The sequence below is a fragment of the Dendrobates tinctorius genome, unplaced genomic scaffold (genome assembly GCF_039654945.1).
Source record: "Dendrobates tinctorius isolate UK_male_01 unplaced genomic scaffold, ASM3965494v1 ptg000159l, whole genome shotgun sequence".
Taxonomy (NCBI): Eukaryota; Metazoa; Chordata; class Amphibia; order Anura; family Dendrobatidae; genus Dendrobates; species Dendrobates tinctorius.
The window spans coordinates 2,547,082-2,569,176 of record NW_027361826.1 but is presented as its reverse complement, the minus strand read 5'-3'; positions in this window follow the sequence as shown (position 1 = coordinate 2,569,176).

The following is a 22,095-nucleotide window of genomic DNA, read 5'->3' as shown; positions in this document are numbered from 1 at the left end:
CAGCTCACCCTACCAGACACTCTGAGTAGGACAAGATAGTATTCATCCTCTCATACGCGTACACTCTGTTTGAACGCCTACATTGCCAAACTAATCTCATTAGAGATGATGCCCTATCGTTTGGTTGAAAGTGAAGCTTTCCGCGACCTCATGGCCTACGCTGTCCCATGCTATGACCTACCCAGTCGGCACTTCTTTTCTCGAAAAGCCATCCCTGCCCTCCACCGGCATGTGAAAGACCACATTGTCCATGCACTAAAACAGTCAGTGAGTGGAAAGGTGCACCTCACAATGGATGCATGGACCAGTAGGCATGGCCAGGGCCGTTACGTGTCCATCACTGCGCACTGGGTTAATGTGGTGGATGCAGGCTCCACTGGGGACAGCGGCGGTGGAACAGTGCTGCCTAGCCCACGGTATAGGAAACAGTTGGCTGTAGGCTTTCGCTCCTCCTCCTTGTCTATCAGCGAAAGCTCATCCACAGAGCGCAGCCGCACGAGCACTACATCCGCAGCTGGCAGTGTTGCACACGAGGTGTCCCACTATCGAACAGCTAGTGATAAGCGTCAGCAGGCTATGTTAAAGATGATGTCTTTGGGCGACAACAGACACACCGCGGAGGTACTGGCCGACTACTTGCAGCCACAAACAGAGTCATGGCTGGGCAGTCCACATCTTGAGGCAGGCAAGGTAGTCAGTGATAACGGCCGTAATTTTGTGGCAGCCATAGCCCGTGCAAAACTCACACACATACCTTGCCTGGCTCACACTTTGAACCTGGTGGTGCAGTGCTTCCTTAATAATTATCCGGAGTTAACAGCCCTGCTCCATAAGGTGCGAAGACTGTGCTCGCACATCCGTCGCTCGGCCGTACACTCCAGTCGTATGCAGAAGCTGCAACGATTGCTCCACCTCCCCAAGCACCGCCTAATCATAGACGTTGCAACAAGGTGGAACTCCACCCTGCACATGGTTGAGAGGCTGTGCGAACAGAGGCAGGCTGTAATGCATTTGTGGGAGGATATATGGACAGGCAGTTTGAGGGAAGACATGGAATTGTCTGGTATGCAGTGGTCAAAGCTGAAAGACCTCTGTAAAGTCCATCAGTGTTTTGAGGAATGCACACAGCTGGTAAGCACAGACAACGCCATCATAAGCATGAGCATCCCACTTATGCGTCTGCTCATGCAAAGTTTGAAGCACATTAAGGATCAGGCGTCTGAAGCGGAGGAGGAAGAGGGAAGCCTTGATGACAGTCAGCCATTGTCTGGTCATGGAACTGTCCTGGACGAGTTGGAGGAAGGAAGAAGAGGAGGAGGATGAAGATGAGGGGGATGATTATTTTGGGCAGGAGGATGTTTATCAGGGGCAAGAGAAAATGTTGGCGTTCCAAGGTCAGGGACAGTGTTTGTACGTGACTGTAGGGATGTGGCTTTGCCAGAAACTGCTCCTCCACCCACCACGGGCAGTGCATTATTGACACCTGGAACATTGGCCCACATGTGCGATTATGCCTTGCGGATCCTAAAAAGGGACCCCCGCATTGCCAAAATGATGAGGGATGACGACTACTGGCTGGCCAGCATCCTCGATCCACGCTACAAATTCAAATTACACAACATCATGCCACAGGAGAACCTAGAGATAATATTGGCAAACAAACAAGCAACTCTGGTAAACCGTTTGTTTGAGGCTTTCCCAGCACACAGCAGCGGTGCTGGTTCTCCCACGAGCCGTAGTGGGCACAATGGAAGAGGTGTTCGTGGTGCACACAGCAGAAGTGGCATTGGAGACAGGGGTTTAATGACCATGTTGTGGAATGATTTCTCAAGTACCGCTCACACGACTGTTAATACTGCATTGATTAAAAGTGACAGGAGGCAGCAGTTGACAACTATGGTAACAAACTACTTTTCCTCCCATATCGATGTTCTCCCTCACAGGTCATTCTCCCTTGACTATTGGGCCTCTAAACTGGACGCCTGGCCTGAATTGGCACAATATGCCTTACCGGAGCTCGCTTGTCCTGCTGCTAGTGTGTTATCTGAAAGAGTCTTCAGTGCTGCTGGATCAATCCTGACAGAAAAAAGGACCCGTCTGTCAACCCAAAATGTTGATGATCTAACCTTCATTAAAATGAACCATGCATGGCTTTCAAAGGATTTTGTCCCGCCTTCCCCTGATGACACATAGGTTACCAGAAAAGTGCCTCGGTTTTTTCCTCCTCTTCCTCGGACTTGCCCAATTACGCCCTTTGCAGCAGCTGAATGTCCAGCCAACACATCTACATATGCCAATTTTTAAACCTCCCTAACTGGGCTGCCCACCCCTCCCCCAACGGCTGGGGTCAAGACCTGGCACACCCGGGCAAGTGCTGTTGCTCTGAACAGGTGGATGGGCCCACTGATGGCCGACAGCAATGGCACAGGGCCCCTCATAGTACAATATAGTGTCTCAGATGGTGGAAGGGCCCACTCGCCATCAGACACACCAGTGTTATGAATGGGTCACCGAGGAGGAAAAAACTTAAACAAGCTAAGCCCAGAAAAACCAGAGAGATTAGTAACTATGAAGATTGCAGATCCCTGATCCTAACCACAAAACTAGCAGCAGCCGTGGAGCGTACCTACGATGAACCTAGACGCCTCGCCACGGCCGGAGGACTAAATAAGCCTAAAGCAAGAAAGGGGAAAACTAACTGCCCCAGAGCAGACCCCAAAGGAATAGACAGCCCCCACACATGCATTGACGGTGAAACAAGATGAAAACACAAACACAGGCAGGAAAATAGGCTGAGCAAACGATGGGGCCCAAACTAACCAGAAAGGAGAGGAAAGGAAAGACACTGTCTGCAATCTGCCCAAAACCCTACAAAATAATGTCCAACACTTCCGATAACAAAATTAACCCTGTAGTCACTAGACTTCGCCCACTATATCAGCACTCTGAAATATTCTGACACAGAGCAAAAAGAGGCCAATCTAATAAGGGACAAAAAGCAAATTGGCAAATACAGATAAAGAGTGGAAATTCAGCACAGCCCCAGCCGGGGCTGGCTGACCACACAAAAAACTGAATAGAACAGCAAAATCAAGTGTGAACATTAGCAGAAAAACTTAGCTTGAGCTGACTGGAACAGAGCTGAGAACCAAGACCTGACAAGCAGAAGGAATCACCAGCACCAGAGTAGGGCGTCGGCTGTCTTAAATCCAATCTAAGATTCCTGAGGTCCAATCGTCATCCTCATTATCAGGTGGCAGATCTCTACTGATTAAATCAGCCTCACTACCTCCTGTTACCACCAGAGGGAGCCTGGAAGGAGAACTCACAACTGGTAGACCAGAAAATGAACTCACAACAGTACCCTCCCCTTGAGGAGGGGTCACCAAACCCTCATCCACGCCACCAGGCCGATCAGGATGGGCCCAGTGAAAAGCACGAACCAATCTATTGGCATGAATATCAGAGGCAGAGACCCAAGAATTATCCTCCTGGCCATAACCCTTCCATTTGACCAAATACTGGAGTCTCCGTCTAACCAAACGAGAATCCAATATTTTCTCTACCTCATATTCCACATTGCCTTCCACCAACACAGGGTCAGGAGGTGCTGCCATAGGAACCACTGGCTCAACAAACCTCTTCAACAGAGATTTGTGAAATACGTTATGGATCTTGAACGTAACTGGAAGACCCAATCGAAAAGAAACAGGATTAAGAATCTCCAAAATCTTATAAGGTCCAATAAATCTTGGCTTAAATTTTGGAGATGCAACCTTCATAGGAATATTCTTAGACGACAACCAAACCATATCACCCACTTTAAACCGGGGACCAATAGTCCTATGCTGGTTGGAAAGTCGCTGGGCCTTTTCCTGAGAGTGACAAATTATCCACCACTTGGTCCCATATCTGCTGCATTCTCTCAACCACAGTGTCCACACCAGGGCAGGACGAAGATTCCACTTGCCCTGCAGAGAATCGAGGATGAAACCCAAAATTACAGAAAAAGGGTGACATCAAAGTGGCAGAACTAGCTCTACTGTTCAGTGCGAATTCAGCCAAGGGCAAAAATGAGACCCATTCATCCTGATCAGCAGATATAAAACATCTTAAATAAGACTCCAAGGTCTGGTTTGTTCTCTCAGTCTGTCCATTGGTCTGGGGATGAAACGCGGAGGAGAAGGATAACTGAATTCCCAGACTGGAACAAAAGGCTTTCCAGAATCTGGAAACAAACTGAACTCCTCTGTCGGACACAATGTTCTCAGGAATCCCATGTAACCGAACCACCTGTTGTAAAAACAAGGGTACCAACTCAGCGGAAGATGGCAACTTTGGGAGTGGTACAAGATGGACCATCTTCGAAAATCTATCACAAATCACCCAGATAACAGTCATTCTATGAGAGACAGGAAGATCAGAAATAAAATTCATTGAGATATGGTCTATGGCCTCTTAGGCACCGGCAAGGGCATCAGCAACCCACTAGAACGAGAACAGGGTTTAGACCGAGAACAAGTCCCACAGGACTGTACAAAATTCCTGACATCACGAGATAAGGCAGGCCACCAAAAGGACCCACTCACCAAATCTCTGGTACCAAAAATACCTGGATGACCAGCCAATGCGGAGCAATGAATTTCAGATATCATTCTCTTTCTCCACTGGTCAGGAACATACAATTTTCCCATAGGGCAACGCTCAGGTTTATCCTCCTGAAATTCCTCCAGGGCATGTCACAAATCGGGCGAAATGGCAGAAATAACTACCCCCTCACCTAGGATGGTAGTAGGCTCGGTCACATTAAGAAAATCGGCAAAGAAAATCCTCGAAAGGGCGTCTGCCTTAACATTCTTAGTGCCCGGAAGAAAAGAGACCACAAAATTAAAGCACTTGAAAAACAAGGCCCATCTAGCCTGTCTGGGATTCCAGAGTTTGGCCGACTCCAGATAAATCAGATTCTTGTGATCGGTGAGGACCACAACTTGATGTCTAGCTTCCTCCAACCAATGTCTCCACTCCTCAAATGCCCATTTCATGGCCAACAATTTCCCACGTCATAGCTGCGTTCAGATGGGGAGAACTTTCGAGAAAAGAAGGCACAGGGATTCATCTTAGAAGTCACAGGGTCTTTTTGGGACAAAACAGCTCCTGCACCAATCTCAGAAGCATCTACCTCCACCTGAAATGGAAGTGAGACATCAGGTTGCCATAAAACTGGAGCAGAAGTGAATCTCCGCTTAAGCTCCTGAAATGCTGAGACAGCCTCAGGAGACCAATTCAGCACATCAGCGCCCTTCTTGGTCAGATCAGTCAGTGGTTTGACAATACCAGAAAAATTACCTATAAATTTACGATAGAAATTAGCAAAACCCAAAAACTTCTGGAGGGCCTTCAAAGAAGTAGGCTGAATCCAATCATAAATGGTCTGTACCTTGGCCGGGTCCATTTCAACAGTCAATGGAGACAAGATAAATCCCAAAAATGAAATCCTCTGTACACCAAAGAGGCATTTTGATTCCTTAACAAACAGGGAATTCTCCCTCAAAATCCGGAACACAGTCCGGACGTGTTCCACATGAGAATCCTAATCAGTAGAAAAGATCAAAATATCATCCAGATAGATGATCAAAAACTTATCCACAAAGTCACTGAAAATATCATTCATAAAGAACTGGAAGACAGAAGGGGCATTAGTGAGCCCAAAAGGCATCACCAGGTACTCAAAATGTCCCTCCGGAGTATTAAACGCCGTCTTCCATTCATCCCCGTGCTTGATGCGAAAAAGATTAAACGCCCCCCTGAGGTCAAGCTTAGTAAACCAGCAGGCACTCTTAACTCTGTAGAATAAATCAGACTTCAGAGGTAACGGGTACTGATATTTAACCATCATCTTGTTAAGGGAACGATAATCAATACACGGTCTTAATGAACCATCTTTCTTGGCCACAAAAAAAACCCCAGCACCTAAAGGTGACGAGGATGGTCTAATATGAACCTTCTCCAATGACTCCTTAATATAGGATCGCATAGCATCATGTTCGGGTACTGATAAGTTGAAAAGCCGACCCTTGGGAAATTTACACCCAAGCATCAACTCAATTGCACAGTCATAACTCCTGAGGAGGCAAAGATGCAGACTTACTCTCACTAAATACATCAGAAAAATCGGCCAGATAATCAGGAATATCATGAGACCGAGGAGAGGTGGAGAAAACAGGAGTGTCCCTAAGAACACACTGACAACCCCAACTCACCACAGACACAGATTCCAAATCCAAAACTGGATTATAAGTTTGCAACCAGGGAAAACCCAGAACAATAGTATCATGCAAATTATGCAGCACAAAAATTTACAACTTTCTTGGTGGTCTGGGGTAACTCGCATTATCACCTGGGTCCAAAACTGAGGTTTATTCTCCGCCAAAGGAGTAGCATCAATACCCCTCAAAGGAATAGGCGTCCGCAGAGGCGTCATGGAAAAACCACAACGTTTAGCAAAGTCCAAATCCATCAGATTCAACGCTGCTCCTGAATCCACAAAAGCCTTAGTGGAAAACGTGGATAAGGAGCAGATCAGAGTAATTGCCAAAAGGAACTTAGGTTGTACACTGCCCACAGCAAATGTGTGTGCAAAACGTTTCTCTCGTTTAGGGCAGACAGAAATAGTATGAGAGGCATCTCCACAGAAAAAACACAGTTTATTACGCCTTCTAAACTCCTGATGTTGCGCCCTAGACAAAACCCATCACATTGCATAGGTTCAGACGTTTGTTCAAAAGGTGGCAGCGCCTCCCGTGTAGTTTTACGTTCACGTAAACGCTGATAAACTTGAATGGCTAATGACATAGAATCATCCAGACCAGAGGGAACAGGAAATCCCACCATAACAACCTTTACGGTCTCTGATAAACCCTTCCAAAAGAAAGCTGCCAAGGCACCATCATTCCATGTAGTAAGGACCGCCCACTTTCGGAATTTTTGACAGTATAACTCTGCAGAATCCTGACCCTTGTTTAATGCCAACAGGGTTCTCTCAGCTTGATCGACAGCATTAGGTTCATCATACAACAACCACAAGGATTGAAAAAATGCATCCACATTAGTCAGAATAGGATTTTCAGGTGTCAGAGAAAAAGCCCAATCCTGGGGATCGCCGCGCAGCAAGGAGATGACAATTTTAACCTGCTGCACAGAGCTCCCCGATGAGTTAGGCTTCAAGGCAAGAAATAATTTACAATTATTCTTAAAATTCAGAAATTTAGACCGATCCCCAGAAAACACATCAGGAGTAGGGATCTTAGGTTCAGCAGCATGTGACTGAATGAGGTAGGTGGAAATTCCCTGCACTTCATCAGCAAGTTGCTCCACACGATCAGACAATTGCTTAATCTCCATTAGGGAAAAAAAAATCCTCCTACGGCCCCAGAGAAAAAGAGGAGAAAATACATATAAAAAAAATCTGACACTTTTTTTTTAACAATTCTTTCCTGCTTTTGAGTACCCTAGAATCTGCGGTATGGCTGGTGATTCTGTTATGAATGGGTCACCGAGGAGGAAAAAACTTAAACAAGCTAAGCACAGAAAAACCAGAGAGGTTGGTCACCATGCAGATTGCAGATCCCTGATCCTAACCACACAACTAGCAGCAGCCGTGGAGCGTACCTACGATGAACCTAGACACCTCGTCACGGCCGGAGGACTAAATAAGCCTAAAGCAAGAAAGGGGAAAACTAACTGCCCCAGAGCAGACCCCAAAGGAATAGACAGCCCCCACACATGTATTGACGGTGAAACAAGATGAAAACACAAACATAGGCAGGAAAATAGGCTGAGCAAACGTTGGGGCCCAAACTAACTAGAAAGGAGAGGAAAGGAAAGACACTGTCTGCAATCTGCCCAAAACTCTAAAAATAATGTCCAACACTTCTGATAACAAAATTAACCCTGAAGTCACTAGACTTCTCCCACTATATCAGCACTCTGAAATATTCTGAGACAGAGCAAAAAGAGGCCAATCTAATAAGGGCCAAAAAGCAAATTGGCGAATACAGATAAAGAGTGGAAATTCAGCATAGCCCCAGCCGGGGCTTGCTGGCCACACAAAAAACTGAATAGAACAACAAAATCAAGTGTGAACATTAGCAGAAAAACTTAGCTTGAGCTGACTGGAACAGAGCTGAGAACCAAGACCTGACAAGCAGAAGGAATCACCAGCACCAGAGTAGGGCGTCGGCTGTCTTAAATCCAATCTGAGATTCCTGAGGTCCATTCGTCATCCTCATTATCAGGTGGCAGATCTCTACTGATTAAATCAGCCTCACTACCTCCTGTTACCACCAGAGGGAGCCTGGAAGGAGAACTCACAACTGGTAGACCAGAAAATGAACTCACAACACACCAGCGTATTATGAGGGGCCCTGTGCCAGTACCGTCGACCATGATTGTGCCCCCCCTGCTTGGTCATGGCCACAGCACTTGCAAGTTGCAATACTTACCTCTCCCTGCTCCACTGCTGTGTAGTCTGGGCAGTTAAATCCTTCACAGGGATGGCCACTAGAAATTTGGTGTATTGATCAATGATGGTTAAGATGTAGCTATGGCCTGTCCTGCTGGCCTCTACCTTCAGATGATCAATGGCTACCATTTGAAATGGACGTCAACTTACAATCGAATGCAGTCGTGGTTTATGATCACCTTTCACAGTTGTGATAGTCACAGACGTGTGACATTCCTGCCACCATTTTTCAATGCCTCCTCTCATGTCAATCCAATAGAATCGCCTACGGTCTGTGGCTTTAGTCTTTTGCATTCCAAAATGACCAGACACATCATGATAGGCAGTGAGGACCATGGGTACATCTCTCCCTGTGATCACAATTTGATGGAGATGAGTAACGGTCATGTGATCCACGCTACTGCGATAAAGCAATCCTTTCTTCACAAAGAACCTTTTTTGCTTTCTCCACAGACACAGTAATTGAGGGTCTGCATCGCCTCTGCAACATCTTGCCCACGATGAGTAATTCCAAAATTTCTGCTAACACTCGACTTTGCGTCTATACTTGTATCCATGTAGTTTCCAGTAGCGGAGATTCTTGACTGGCTTACTGAGATTGAAATATATACGAAGATTTAAAAGTACCACAACACTGTATACTGGTGTATGCTATTTATACCTTTCCGTTTTTCTACTTTTTTAATTCTGGTGTAAACATAGTGAGCCTGTGAGTGCCTGTGTCTGACTTCGGAAGTATAGATGGAAATTTAACCCTTGACTGGGCACACCTGGTATGTGCTGATACAGTACCTTGTTTAAAAAATTTGTATTAAGGTATCATCTGTAGGATAACCAACTGTGGGGGGGACCCTCTTCTTGCCACAGACAAACATGAGACTGAGACAGAGTTTGTTTTGAACAGGTCCGTTTTTAGTGCCCATCCTTCTGTCGACAACAGCAATTCACCACAGCCGTTTCACATTTCTCTGTACACAGGCCCCGGTACCTTGACTTCCTTTGTAACTATAATCGTGGTGTCCTATGTGGCTCTTCCACTGTGGCTGGCCTAGGCCCAACCACCACAGCGCTGCACCAGTCTGAGCACACCGTCCGTATAATAGCCCCAGGCCGTCTTCGTCTGCGGCTACCATCCTCTGGGCCACCCCCCCGTGACCGCCTCAACTGTCAGTCCTCTCTGGAGCCTTTCCACTGTCTCTATTTCCTCAGCAGAACTTCCTCTTTACTGTGCTCCCTTCGCTGACTGACTCTTCCAGAACCTTCTGTTAGAGTGTTAGCGACTCCTGGAGTGGACCCTCTGGGTCGCGGCACCAACCCTCCCAGGGCGAGCTAGCCTAGTGAGGACCACCCCCTATACAGGGAGTGTCAGGAGCAAGCCCCAGGGGATACGATACCACGACTGCTGGCACCAGGCGGCCAGCTCACAGGAGATACGAGACTGTGTGACTGGAGGGTGCAGGATACTAGGGAACACAGGAGAGTACACGGGAGTGCGCTGAGTACAGGGTAGTGCTAGACGGGTACACGTGGGCTCATATGGCGTGAAGCAAGTAACAGAACACAGGAATAGAGTGAATGCCAGGAGGCACGGCGGAGCAAGAAACAAGGGACAGGATACGAGAGGATGTGCCAGGAGGCACAACTGAGCATGAAGCAACAAGGGTACAGAGCAAGTGCTAGGAGCACCACAGAATAGCAGACAGAGCAGAGGACCTGAGAACAGCGCACAGCCAGGCTGGGACACAGCTGACCCAGCCAGGAAGCACAACAATAATCAGGCACCTCCCCTAGGGGGAGGTCATCTGATATAGCACATGACTACTACTGGTTCCGGGTCAGGACCTAGCCAGAAAGCACATGACCACTAGTGGTTCCGGGTCAGGTCCTCCAATACCATAGAGAGGACCGAGCCCTATACAGCACTGACAGGAGCGCGCAAGCGCAAACGTGGCATGGAGGAGGAGACTCGGGGACGAGAGTTGCGCGTGCGCACCCGACGGGGACCCATGAGGGACTGCTGTACCGGAGGGAGTGACGTCGGGGCCGAAGCCCCGCCTCCTGGTGAGCGCGGTATAACGGTACCCCCTCCTTTAAGCCCCCTCTCTCTAGAACTGGAAAATAGCACCTTGACACTAGGAGCGGGATCCAGACACTTCCTAACTGCATGAGGACCAATGAGATCCAGAGTCTCAATACGAGAAAATTCGGTCTCCTGCCATACCCTGGAGAACTCCACGGACAGAGAGTCGGAGGCAGGTATCCCCGAGACAGGTCGAACCGGCAGAGGCACACAGACATGCTTGGAGGCCGAAGTGGTGGTGCAGTCATTGGAAGTCAATTCATCCTTAGGAGGCGAGCTGTCGGAGGATGGTTGCTTGGGAAGTCTCTTCTTGGCACACGATGGGCAAGTAGCCACGAAGTCTTTGACGTCCTGAGCAATAGACGGCCACCAGTAATCGTGGGATAAACGGGAGAGTGTCCTCTTGGCACCAACATGACCGGCAGCCGGAGAAGAATGTCTCCAGGATAACACACCTTTACGGTTACCTTTAGATACAAAGGTCTCCCCTGGATGCTGGGGCGTCAACTTGACGGAAGCCACGGTAATTACTTTGGGACGGTCACTTGACGGAGGTGGAGACTGACTCTCAGCCCCCCTGTTGATGTCACAAGTCACAGACCGGTTGCTTGAAGGATGTGGAGACTGACTCTCAGCCTCCTTCTCGACAATGTCACAAGTCACAGACGGGATGCTTGACGGATGTGGAGACTGACTCTCAGCCTCCTTCTCGACAATGTCAGAAGTCACAGACGGGATGCTTGACGGATGTGGAGACTGACTCTCAGCCTCCTTCTCGACAATGTCACAAGTCACAGACGGGATGCTTGACGGATGTGGAGACTGACTCTCAGACTCCTTCACGACAATGTCACAAGTCACAGACGGGATGGTGGACGGCGGACCTATAACCGTCGAAGACGAGCAAGCAGGGTTCTTCGGATGAATGAACAGCAGGCAACTCTTTTGACAGGACGGTCCCCAACAGAGTATATCACCAGATTGCCAGTCCAGGGTCGGCCCATGAATACGTAACCAAGGAAGGCCACGAAGAAGGGTATGAGGCGAAGCCGGCAATACGTAGAAGGAGATCCGCTCCCGATGACATGTGCCAATCTGCAACTCAACTTCCTCAGTGACCTGGTTAACGGTGTCCTGCAAGGGCTTATCGTCGACCGGAACTACTGACCTAGGAGTCTCCAGGGATCTGACAGGGATGCGAAACTTCTTAACTGCCTGGAGACTAATAAAGTTACCCACTGCGCCAGAGTCCACAATAGCTTTCACAGTAAAAGTCTCGAAACCAAAATTCAGGGAGACAGGCACGGTCAGGGGTATAGAGGAATCACATACACTTGGGGAGACCTCACTTAACAGTCCCAGGCGGAGAGACTTCCCCGGTCTCTTGGGACATGAGCGTAGAAAGTGGGAGGCATCCCCACAATAGAAACAGAGCCCTTGTGCCTGCCTTTTCACACGACGCCGTTGAGCTATCTGGATGCGATCAACCTGCATAGGCTCAGGTACCGGATCTGCCACAGATAACTCGGATAACGGATGAGAAAAACTGCGAGTGGACGAAGAGAGGCGAGAGGACCCTCTCTCTGGCTGACTCGCGGGTGCGCTCCTGGAAGCGCAAATCAATGCGTGTCGCGAGAGAGATAAGATCCTCCAAATTGGTAGGGGTATCTCGGCCCGCCAGTTCGTCTTTGATCCGACCGGACAGACCACGCCAAAAGGCCCCTACGAGGGCATCATTATTCCAACCTAGCTCAGAGGACAAAGTGCGAAAACATATCGCGTATTGTCCAACCGATAGAGAACCTTGACGAAGATTAAAGAGGGACTCGGTGGTGGAAGCAAGGCGACCCGGCTCGTCGAACACCTTACGGAAAGTGTCCAAAAAGATGGAAAGCTGAGCGATGAGCGGGTCATCACGCTCCCAAAGGGGATTCACCCACGCAAGCGCCTTACCCTCTAAGTGAGAAACAATAAATGCTATTTTAGCACGATCGGTGGGGTAATGCAGCGGCAAAAACTCAAAATGCAAACGACACTGGTTCAAGAATCCGCGACACAACACAGGGTCACCACTATACCGGGGTGGCTTGCATAGGCGCGGAAGCGAGTGTGGAAGCATGGCCTGGGCAGATTGTATGGAAAGGAGCCGATTATCTACCGACGCTATATAGTTGAGAATCTGAGCCTGGGAGTCGCGTTGCTGCGCAAGTTCCTGCTGGAGACTAGCCAACTGGGCAGCATTCCCAGGCTCAGAGGACTGAGAGGCAGATAAACCGGACTCCATGGACTTGAGAAATGCCATAATCCTAATCTGGTTTTCCCGGAGGAATGTCAGCTCCTTTTGGACGGAAGCCGCAGTACCAGCGGAGTCCATGGCCTGATTATACTGTTAGAGTGTTAGAGTGTTAGCGACTCCTGGAGTGGACCCTCTGGGTCGCGGCACCAACCCTCCCAGGGCGAGCTAGCCTAGTGAGGACCACCCCCTATACAGGGAGTGTCAGGAGCAAGCCCCAGGGGATACGATACCACGACTGCTGGCACTAGGCGGCCGGCTCACAGGAGATACGAGACTGTGTGACTGGAGGGTGCAGGATACTAGGGAACACAGGAGAGTACACGGGAGTGCGCTGAGTACAGGGTAGTGCTAGACGGGTACACGTGGGCACATATGGCGTGAAGCAAGTAACAGAACACAGGAATAGAGTGAATGCCAGGAGGCACGGCGGAGCAAGAAACAAGGGACAGGATACGAGAGGATGTGCCAGGAGGCACAACTGAGCATGAAGCAACAAGGGTACAGAGCAAGTGCTAGGAGCACCACAGAATAGCAGACAGAGCAGAGGACCTGAGAACAGCGCACAGCCAGGCTGGGACACAGCTGACCCAGCCAGGAAGCACAACAATAATCAGGCACCTCCCCTAGGGGGAGGTCGTCTGATAAAGCACATGACTACTACTGGTTCCGGGTCAGGACCTAGCCAGAAAGCACATGACCACTAGTGGTTCCGGGTCAGGTCCTCCAATACCATAGAGAGGACCGAGCCCTATACAGCACTGACAGGAGCGCGCAAGCGCAAACGTGGCATGGAGGAGGAGACTCGGGGATGAGAGTTGCGAGTGCGCACACGACGGGGACCCCTGAGGGACCGCCGTACCGGAGGGAGTGATGTCGGGGCCGAAGCCCCGCCTCCTGGTGAGCGCGGCATAACACCTTCCCTCAGCCTTTTATACTTCCAGTTCTGGTAACTCCGTCCACCATCACCTAACAGTTTCTCTGACCAATGGCAGTTATTCAGTCCCACTCCTACACTCTCCACTGACCTCCAATGGGCAAGCTAAAACACTGCACCCTTTCTCTTTATCTTAGCGGTTTCACACCTATACTGCGCTACTCCTCTGCTTCTCACTACAGGCTGGTTTGTCTGTCAGTCCACCTTCCCTACATCATCCTTAGTGAGTGAGCGTGTGTGGGTTATGCCTTCTATATATACGGTGAATCGGAGAAACAAATTTTGACACTATACTCAATACAGCTTGTATCTTGCTATACAGTACCTTTGTTCGACATTTAGCATTACGGTCCAATCCATACTGTGTAAGCGTCTGAGAGTGACTACGGGACTATTTATACGGAGATTTCAATTGTACCCTCAAAAATATATACTTGCTATCTTGTTATCCAGGACCTTTTTTACAACATTTTTTATTATGGTCAAAACCAAACTGAGTGAGCGTCTGAAGGTGACTATGGAAATATATACCGATATTTTCAATTTGGCCAACACTGTATACAGTAGAACGCTTCTGATGCAGTAACCTTTTTAGCTATTTAGATTCTGGTGTAATCCATAATGAGCCTGTAAACGTCTGTCTGTTACTCCAGCAATATATTTGGAACTTTAAGATTACCCCAACACTGTATACAGCTGTACGCTTGTGTTAAATAACCCATTTACTGCTTTTCATATTCTTCTGTAATCCATACTGGGCCTGAGAGCGTTTGTGTCTGCCTCCTGAAATGTATACGGAGAATCAGAATGTTTAAAATATACTATATATACCTTGTATCTGGTGATACTGTACCCTTTTTCAACTTGTTATTTTATTGGGTAATCCATACTGAGTCTGTGAGCGTCTGTGTATGCCTCATGAAATATATATGGAGATTTACTGTTATCCATAGACTGTATAGAGCTATACTTCTGATACAGTACCATATCTCTGCTGGAATTTTGGGTCCATTTTCAAAAACATGAGGAAGTATGGTGGAAGAGGATGTGGATGTGGGCGTGGAGGGCCAGCTGTTACTGATGGTAGTGGTGGTGCATCTGCTGGTAGTGTCAAAAATACAATAGCAGCTAAGGCAGGAGGTGTTGAGCCAGTGTCATGGTGTAGCTCTGGATGGCCTGTAAGGCTCCCTTTTCTGGGAGTAGGTAGACTGCTTTTAAAGCTGGAGTATCAGGAACTGTTTGTGGCTTACATTTCTGAAACAGCCTCCAGCTCTATCGCCTCCTCTTCTGAAGTTGTAAAAAATGCAAGCACTGAGTCGTAACTGCAGGCTTCTGGTCAGGAGCAACCCCTTTCCTTGTGTCCTTCATCCACACCAAAAGTGAAGGATGTGGAAGCACACACCTCAGATTACTCCATGGAGCTCTTTTCACATACCATGCCTGGGTTAATTAAAAATTCAGCCCATCATGTATTGGAGCAATGTAAATGGGGCAGATCAGACACTAGAGCAGCTTCTAAGGGGCACATTATGCACTGGAGCATTACAAATGGGGCCCATTATATATGGAGCATTATTAGGGCCCATGATACACTGGAGCATCATCCATGAGGACCATCATGTACTGGAGCATTGTAAATGGGGCAGATCAGACACTTAAGCAGCATCTAAGGGGCACATATACACTGGAGCATTACAAATGGGGCCCATTATATATGGAGCATTATTGGAGCCCATAATATACTGGAGCATCATCCATGAGGCCCATCATATACTGGAGCAATGTAAATGGGGCAGATCAGACACTGGAGCAGCATCTAAGGGGCCCATTGTACCCTGGAGCTTTCAAATGGGGCCCATTATATATGGAGCATTATTAGGGCCCATGATACACTGGAGCATCATCCATGAGGCCCATCATGTACTGGAGCATTGTAAATGGGGCAGATCAGACACTGGAGCAGCATGTAAGGGGCACATTATACACTGGAGCATTAGAAATGGGGCCCATTATATATGGAGCATTATTGGAGCCCATCATACACTGGAGCATCATTCATGAATCCATGAGGCCCATCATGTACTGGAGCAATGTAAATGGGGCAAATCAGACACTAGAGCAGCATCTAAGGGGCACATTATACACTGGAGCATTACAAATGGGGCCCATTATATATGGAGCATTATGTGGAGCTCATCAGATACTGTATGGAACATTATATGTGACTAATTATTTGGTATGGAGAAATATATGGGGCTCATTATTCTGTATGGTGCACAATGTGGTGGCCATAACACTGTATGGAGTAATATACTGTCCAGTTTTTGAGCTAATGTACAATTTAAAATAGATCAGTCATGTCATGTAAGCAGTGAAGTATGTGTCATTGTACTATACCTATATTTCTGTGGCGTATCGGAGCATCATAAGTTGTGGTATGTGTTAAAGGGGGACATTGACACTCTTTGGCCCAGGGCACACTAAAACCTGGAGCCAACCCAACCCCCCCACAACTTTAGCCAAATAACCCCCTTTTTTTTAATGCGTAACTATTATTAGGAAGTAAATTAAGGTTGACAAGCTTCAGTTATAAGAATTGATGTTTTTGGCATTGAAATGGGCACTGTAGGTGTGTTTACTTTCTTCCACTCCCTGCCGACTTTGCTTCCCCATTCACTTGCATTGGGTTTCGTGTTTCAGTCGGCCTCCGACTTTTCCCTATAGTCGGCCGATTTCGTTCGACCCGACTTTTGCGAATGTCGGGTTTCATGAAACCCGACTCAACCCGAAAAAAGGCAAAGTCGCTCATCTCTACTTGAAAGTAGTGAGGGACTGTTTGAATGCGATAAAATCGTCATTGGAGTGGGATCTTTTCCATCTCCGCTCAGCAGCCCTGGAAGCTCACCTCAGTTCTTTGGTCAGATTTGTGTGCCAGGGCTGTCTGTTGATTTTGCGAGCTCTGGTATGTTTGAGAGGGGCAACTGATTCCAAAGCTACAGCTATTGTGGTGTTATATAGAGCGGCAGCGGTATCCGCATTGTGTAGGGAACTTATGTCTGTAAGAGGGAGGAGGGATTCAGACAATGAGTTTAGATCGAGGTGTTGAAGATTTCTGAGAGGGTGTGCAAGTTTTTGAGCTGAGGATTGTGGACCTGAGGAGGAGAGGGAAGAGAATGTAAGTAGGTTGTGGTCAGAGAGAGGAAGAGGTGAGTTAGAGAAGCTAGATAGGGAGCAGAGGTGGGTGAAGATGAGGTCTAGTGTGTGGCCATCTTTGTGAGTGGCTGCAGAAGACCATTGAGTGAGGCCAAAGGAGGAAGTGCGAGATAGAAGTTTAGAAGCAGCTGAGAGCGAAGTGTCAATGGGGATGTTGAAGTCGCCTAAGATGATAGTTGGGATATCAGTGGAAAGGAAATGAAGGAGCCAGGTGGTGAAGTGGTCAAAGAAGGTGGTGGCTGGCCCTGGAGGGCGGCATATGACAGCTAGTTGGAGGTTGGAGGGGGAGTAGATGCGCACAGAGTGCAACTCAAATGAAGGGAGGGTAACAGAGGGTGGCAGTGGGATTGGGGTGAAGTAGCAGTTATCTGACAGGAGAAAACCAACTCCTCCACCATGCTTGCTGCTGAGGTGGGGGGTGTGGGAAAGGTGGAATCGACCATATGAGTGTGCAGCAGGAGAGGCTGTGCAGAGGGGGTGAGCCAGGTTTTGGTGATGGCGAGGAAGGAAAGTTTGTTAGTAATAAAAAGATCCTGGATGAAGGAAAATTTGTTGCAGACAGAGTGAGCGTTCCACAGAGCTCCTGTTAGTGGGACTCGGGAAGCTGGGGCCGGGTGAATGTGTATAAGGTTGGAGTGGTTATGGAAAGTTGTGATTGGGCATGGATGGGAGGTAGAAATGACTGTGGGAATGTGGTGAGGAGGACCAGGATTTGGAGACATATCGCTGGCAATGAGGAGGAGCAGAGAGCGTGTTACCAGGAGGGAGCAGGAGAGGGCATGAGGGGGCTGTCTGTGTTTGGAGACAGAGGATTGTATGTTGAGAAACAGATCTGAGCAAGAGGTGAGATGGATTGGAAGAATTGAAGAAGAGATGAACAGTTCCTTGCTTGGTGTAGGGATTAGTGGCGTTATAAGAAAGTGAAGGATTATAGGGGTCAGAATGGAAACAAACAGAAACATTGTTTACAGTCAGGGCCGTATTTTCAACTAGGCACCCGCGGGCACATGCCTAGGCCGGGACGATGCGGTGGGGCGGAACCTGGGCAAAGGTTTTTTTTTTAAAAAAATGGAAGTCCGGGTCGGACTCTCCCCTCTGCTCCCCTCCCCTCTCCTTCCCTCTCCTCCTCTCTCCTCCCCTCTTGAAGACATCATACTCACCTCCTCGGCTCCAGCCGTGCCTGCGGCTCTGAAGGTCTCCGGCGCCGCCGGCAATCTTCCTGTTTCACAAGCTGTGTGTGAGCGGTCACGTGATACCGCTCATTACAGTAATGAATATGGACGCCACTCCTCTCCCATAGGCGTGGCATGCATATTCATGGTGCTTAATGAGCGGTATCACGTGACCGCTCACACACACAGCCTGCGTGATACACGAAGAATGCCACTGCCAGCGCCTGGAGCTGTAAACATGCAGGGACCACGCAAGGTGAGCACAGAAATGCATACAGGGAGGGGGAGATAAGTATGAGCCCGGGGGGGATGAGTATAAGCCAGAGGGGATGGGAGATGAGTATGAGCCCGGGGGGATGAGTATGAGCGGGGGGAAGGAGAGTATGAGCGGGGGGATGGGAGGTGAGTATGAGCCCGGGGGGGATGAGTATGAGCTCAGGGGGGAGGTGAGTATGAGCATGGGGGGATGGGAGATGAGTAAGAGCCCAGAGGGGAGGGTAGGAGGGAGATGAGTATGAGCGGGGGGAGGGGATGAGTATCAGCCCAGCAGGGAGGGACGGGGGAGATGAGAATGAGCCCAGCAGGGAGGGAGGGGGGAGATGAGAATGAGCCTGGGGGATGAGTATGAGCCTGGGGTGGAGATGAGTATGAGTGGGGGGAGGGGATGAGTATGAGCCCAGCAGGGAGGGAGGGGGGAGATGAGAATGAGCCCAGCGGGGAGGGAGATGGCTGCACTGAGGAGATGGGTGCACTGTGGAGATGGGTGCACTGAGGAGATGGCTGCACTGGGGAAATGGGTGCACTGAGGAGATGGCTGCACTGGGCCTGGGGAGATGGATGCACTGAGGAGATGGCTGCACTGGGGAGATGGCTGCACTGGGGAGATGGCTGCACTAGGGAGATGGGTGCACTGAGGAGACGGCGGCACTAGGGAGATGGGTGCACTGAGGAGACGGCTGCACTGGGGAAACGGGTGCACTGAGAAGATGGCTGAACTAGGGAGATGGGTGCACTGAGGAGATGGCTGCACTGGGGAAACGGGTGCACTGGGGAGATAGCACAAATATAAAGATATGGGCTGAAAAGCCCTAGCCAGCTCACCAACCAAACAGCCGGAGCATGGAACCTTGTCTGGACTTCAGCGAAGCATTGATTGAAGAAAAAAAAGGGATCGTTCCAGCTACTAAAAAACTTGCTTTATTGAAGAAAATTTAAAATAACAGCATGTTGGCTTTCTCCTCTCCAGCAAACGATACGCTGGGGGGCACTAGAAACAGCTACGCGCTTCGATCTACTAAAGATCCTTAGTAGATCAAAACGCATAGCTGTTTCTAGTGCCCCCCAGCGTATCCTTTGCTGGAGAGGAGAAAGCCGACATGCTGTTGTTTTAAATTTTCTTCAATAAAGCAAGTTTTTTAGTAGCTGGAACGATCCCTTTTTTTTTTCTTCAAGCACTGGGGAGATGGGTGCACAGAGAAGATGGCTGCACTAGGGAGATGGGTGCACTGAGGAGATGGCTGCACTGAGGAGATGGGTGCACTGAGGAGATGGGTGTTCTGAGGAGATGGCTGCACTGAGGAGATGGCTGCACTGAGGAGATGGCTGCACTGAGGAGATGGCTGCACTGGGGAGATGGCTGCACTGGGGAGATGGCTGCACTGGGGAGATGGGTGCACTGAGGAGATGGCTGCACTAGGGAGATGGCTGCACTAGGGAGATGGCTGCACTGGGGAGATGGCTGCACTGGGGAGATGGCTGCACTGGGGAGATGGGTGCACTGAGGGGATGACTGCACTGTGGAAATGGGTGCACTGGGGAAACGGGTAAGAGAGGGGGGAGGGGATGAGTATGAGCCCATCAGGGAGGGAGGGTGGAGATGAGAATGAGCCCAGCGGGGAGAGAGGGGGAAGATGGGTGCACTGTGGAGATAGGAGCACTGTGGAGATGGGTGCACTGTGGAGATGGGTGCACTGTGGAGATGTCTGCACTGGGAAGATGTCTGCACTGGGAAGATGGCTGCACTGCACTGGGGAGATGGCTGCACTGGGGAGATGGCTGCACTAGGGAGATGGCTGCACTAGGGAGATGGGTGCACTGAGGAGATGGCGGCACTAGGGAGATGGGTGCACTGAGGAGACGGCTGCACTAGGGAGATGACTGCACTGGGGAGATGGCTGCACTGAGGAGATGGCTGCACTGGGGAGATGGGTGCACTGTGGAGACGGCTGCACTAGGGTAATGGGTGCACTGAGGAGATGGCTGCACTGGGGAGATAGCTGCACTGAGGAGATGGCTGCACTGTGGAGACAGCTGCACTAGGGTGATGGGTGCACTGAGGAGATGGCTGCACTATGGAGATGGGTGCACTGAGGAGCCAGCTGCACTGGGGATATGGGTGCACTGAGGAGATGGGTCCACTGAGGAGATGGGTGCACTGAGGAGATGGCTGCACTGAGGAGATGTCTACACTGAGGAGATGGCTGTACTGAGGAGATAGCTGCACTAGGGAGATGGGTGCACTAGAGAGATGGGTGCACTAGAGAGATGGGTGCACTGAGGAGATGGTTGCACTGGGGGAAATGGGTGCACTGAGGGGACGGCTGCACTGTGGAGACGGCTGCACTGTGTAGACTGGTGCACTGTGGAAACGGGTGCACTGGGGAGATGGGTGCACTGGGGAGATGGCTGCACTGGGGAGATGGCTGCACTGGGGAGATGGCTGCACTGGGGAAATGGCTTCACTGGGGACATGGCTGCACTGGGGAAATGGCTGCACTAGGGAGATGGCTGCACTGAGGAGATGGCTGCACTGGGGAGATGGCTACACTGGGGAGACGGGTGCACTGAGGGGACGGGTGCACTGTGGAGACGGGTGCACTGTGGAGATGGGTGCACTGGGGTGATGGATGCACTGAGGAGATGGCTGCACTGGGGAAACGGCTGCACTAGGGAGAGAGGCTACTTTCATATCAGCGATTTTTGCCAAAGTGCCTGCATTAGTCATACTCTCCCATGGGGAGGCAGCACTAAAAGTGCCTAGGGCAGCATAAACTCTAAATACGGCCTTGTTTACAGTGACTCTTTCCAGTTACCTTCTGTTCCCTTCTGGTTCAATTCTGGATTAATTCATATATTCATATCATCTCACACATTTAAGATACACACTTCTAGGATACACACTGCAGACTAAAGTCTTGGCAGACTTGTGCTATGCAATATATGTGCTACAAAGTGCATTCAGGTGTGAAGCAGAGAGGAGTGGTCTGTGCTCATCTTGGTCAGACAATTAAGAGTGGACCAGATTCATATGATCAAGCCAAAGTAAACAAGGTCATAAATAACACTGGGGTAAAGCAGGGGGTTAGTTGAAAGACATACCAAGTGAATATTAGAAGCAGAGGTAAGAAGTCTGTGTGGAAATTTTTTTCCTTACACAATGTCATTGTAAAATCATGATTTCAATGACCTCTACTGGATTAATCATAGCAATATCTCCCTCCCAAGCACACTGACATAGATAGATTCATGATGGCATGCCTGTTATACTCATTACCGTGCCCCGGGGATGTAAAAAGGTGAACCGCAGACAAAAAAAATGGTGTGCCAAGAAGGAGTACAAGAATGTCAACACAAGTTCACTTAATTCTTGATGTAAAGATATTGCCTTGGGCCTGTGGTGTCTACAAGATGTGCACAATGATTCTACACAGATCAACAATAACACTGAGTGAGACCAACCGTTTAGGTGTTACTGAGGCAGTTTTGAAGCCAAAACCTGGTGTGGATCATAAAAGGAAGGAAAGTATAAAGGACAGGTTATATTCCTCCTATTTTTAATCTTTTTTTGGTTTTATATACAACAGTTAAATAAAAAACCTG